Source organism: Panthera leo, chromosome F2 (genome assembly GCF_018350215.1).
Source record: "Panthera leo isolate Ple1 chromosome F2, P.leo_Ple1_pat1.1, whole genome shotgun sequence".
Classification (NCBI taxonomy): Eukaryota; Metazoa; Chordata; class Mammalia; order Carnivora; family Felidae; genus Panthera; species Panthera leo.
Window position 1 is genome coordinate 40,503,858 of NC_056695.1, and position 3,232 is coordinate 40,507,089.

Below are 3,232 nucleotides of genomic sequence, written 5' to 3' on the forward strand. Positions count from 1 at the left end.
CTCCAGTGTAAGGAACAAATTTTTTCACCATGGCTGAACTGCCTACGTGACCAGACCCCCTCCCTACCACTCCAACTACATCACCTATCATGATGTCCACCTCCTCTACTCCAGCCTCTTTGATTTTCTTCCATTTCCTCAAACACACCGTGCTCTTTCTGTCGTGGGGTTTTCACTCATTCATTTTTCATTGGTAAATTCCATTAATTACTAATTCCATTAGTTCCTACTATGAATCAAGGACTTTGGTGGTGCAGAGAATATAATGTGAACTGTGCCTACGTCCATGCAGATTATATTCTAATCATGGGAGACAGAAATAGCATATAAACAAATAGGTTAATTTCAGAGAGTGTTATGTGCTTCAAAGGAAACAAAACAGAGTGATATGGTAATGATTAGGTGTTCAGAGAAAACCTCATTCTGTAGGCACCTTTAAAGCAGAATTCTATGTGATAAGAAGGGGCCAGCCATGCGAAGACCTGAGGGAAGAGTGTTCCAGGCGGAAAAAAACAACAAACACAAAACTGATTCTAAAACGAGCTTGATACATGCTGGGAACAGAAAGAAAGATACTGTATCTAGAGCAGAGTGGGGGGCAGTGGAAGAAGATGGGAAGGCAAGAATGAGATACAGCCTTCATAGCCAGAGTAAGGATTTAAATCTTGATTTTAAGCATACTGAGTCTGTCTTAGGCCATTTAAGCTGCTATAGCAGAAACAAAAACATAAACTATGCAGCTTATAAAAAACAGAAATTTACTTCTCACAGTTCTCTCCCTCATTGATGGCCATCTTCTCAGTGTAACAAGGCAGAAGGAGCTACGGAGCTCTCTGAAATCTCTTTTATTAAGAGCACCAACAGGGTTGGGCCATCTGGGTGGCTCAATGGGTTAAGTGCCACACTCCTGATTTTGGCTCAGCATGACCTCATGATTCATGAGTTCGAGCCCCACATTGGGCTCTGTGCTGACAGTGCAGAGCCTGCTTGGGATCCTCTCTCTCTCTCTCTCTCTCTCTCTCTCTCTCTCTCTCTCCAAGAAATAAATAAACTTAAAAAAAAAAAAGCACTAATAAAGCCTTCCCCTAAGGCCCCATCTCCTAAAACCATCACCCCAGAAATTAGGAATTCAACATATGAATTTGGGGGAGACATAAGCACTCAGATGATTCAGCAGAGGCTTTGAAAGGTTGGCATGATCTGATCTACATTTTTTTTATTTTGCATTGCAATGTGTAACTGTGGACGTGCAGAGACCAACAAGGAGGGTCTGCGGTAAAGGTGAATGATAATAGTAGCTTGGATTATGGTGATGCAGAAATGAAAAAGGAGTGATTCAGGATACGTTTTGGCAGTGGGACAGATGGAAACTGTCAGTGTGCCTGGGGAAAAGAAAGGATGGCTCCAAAGTTTTTGACTTGAATGATCAGCTGGAGGGCAGTTAGGATAGATGGGAATGGGATTGGGGTTTGGGTTGGGAGGGAGGGAATCTGCCTATCCTGTCCTTCTCTTTGGACTACTTTTCCCTCCTTCTTCACCTAGTTAACCCCTTCTCAATCTCTGAATCTCAGTTCAAATGTCACTTTCTCAATGAACTACTTTCCCCATCCAGTTCAAACCAAACTTCTGTATTAAGTATATGTCATCGTGCACCATGTACTTTTCCTTAGTACCTGTGTTATAATGCAAATGGGGTCACTAACATGTTGCCTCTGTTGCCCCTGCTGATAGCCTTCCCAACCCCAGACTTGTGAGCGAGGTCACCCTGGCTCATCCAGTCACCAGCAAACCCAGAGCTGGCCAGAAAGATATAAAAGAGCCCATTTGAGTAGACTAAAGTAAAAGAATCACCCAGCCCATTCATAGAATCCTGAGTTAGCTAAAGGACTATCATAAGCCACAAGGTTCTGCCATGATTTGTTATACAGCAAAAAATAGATACAGTAGCACATACCTCAACTGCAATTTTACAAGTATTTGTTTGATTAGTGTCTATCACTCTGAGGAGACTGTGCACTCTACAAGAGCAAAGACTATTCTGATTTTAGTTTACTACTCCACGCTCAGAGTCCAGCACACTATCTGGAATACAACAGGTCCTGGATAGATAACTTGCCGAATGAATACAAGGGGGAGAAGAGAGGAATACAGGTAACATAGGAGAAGAAGGGGAGTTCCATAAGAGAGGTAACAAAGGACTGGGGATATCCATTTGTCCAAAACAAACTTTCATCAGCCTAAGGCACTGACAATACAAGACCAAAATTGCATTTCCTCTACCTCCAAGAGCTCAGTCTAGACTGGGGGAGTCAGCACAAAATCCAGAAAATACACTACCAAGGAAGAGGGCCCTAACGTGCTGTTGGGAAGACAGAAGCGTGAGGTGTGTGTGTGTGTGTGTGTGTGTGTGTGTGTGTGTGTGTGAGAGAGAGAGAGAGAGAGAGAGAGAGAGAGAGAGAGAGAGAGAAAGCTTGAATTTCCTCCTAACAGTGTTTACTTCGAAGAGCAGCACAAGGTAAGGTCAGAAGACCCAAAGAACATGGTTTGTTCAAAGGCAAAAGAAAAGCCTCCCGTTTGTTATTTATCTCAGAGTATATTGTTCAACAGTTTAAGTGGCTGTCACCTCGTTGAACGCTAAGGTCCGTCAGGATGGGGGTCCTTTCTTCTTACCTTTGTTTGTATTAGTTCCAGTGTCTAACCCAATCTTTTCCAGAAAATAGGAACTCAACAAATATTTGCTGAATAAGTGAAAAGTTAGGGATGAGACGGTAAGCAGCGCTCCTACCAAAGGCAGCTTCCAAGAGCCCACGTTTTCAGATTCAACACAGGGACGCGGACACGCTGAGCATATGCTCTGAAGCTAAAGGGCGCGTCAGCAGAAACTGGACCCCATTGGCCTTTCCTTTTACGTTTCCCTCCCAGTTACCGGCTGATTGGCTTTTCGCTCCTTTGCCCACAGTCCCGGCTGGAGGGACCGGAGGCGGTGTTTGGCGAGCGCGGCTCTCGACGAAGATGAAAGGCCCAGCAGCGGGCACCGGCCTAGGCGCTGTGCCAACCGCACGCGGCGGGAGGGAACGCGCGGGCCGAGGGCGCGGGCGGGTCTCGGGGCGGGCGCCGGGGCCCCCCGGCTTTCCCTGGCCGCGCTCCCGCCGACTCAGGCCCCGAGCGCGGGGACGCGCCGCGTTGCCGTAGAAACGCCGGGGCCGGCGCGGCGGCGCGCGGGGCGGGTTCT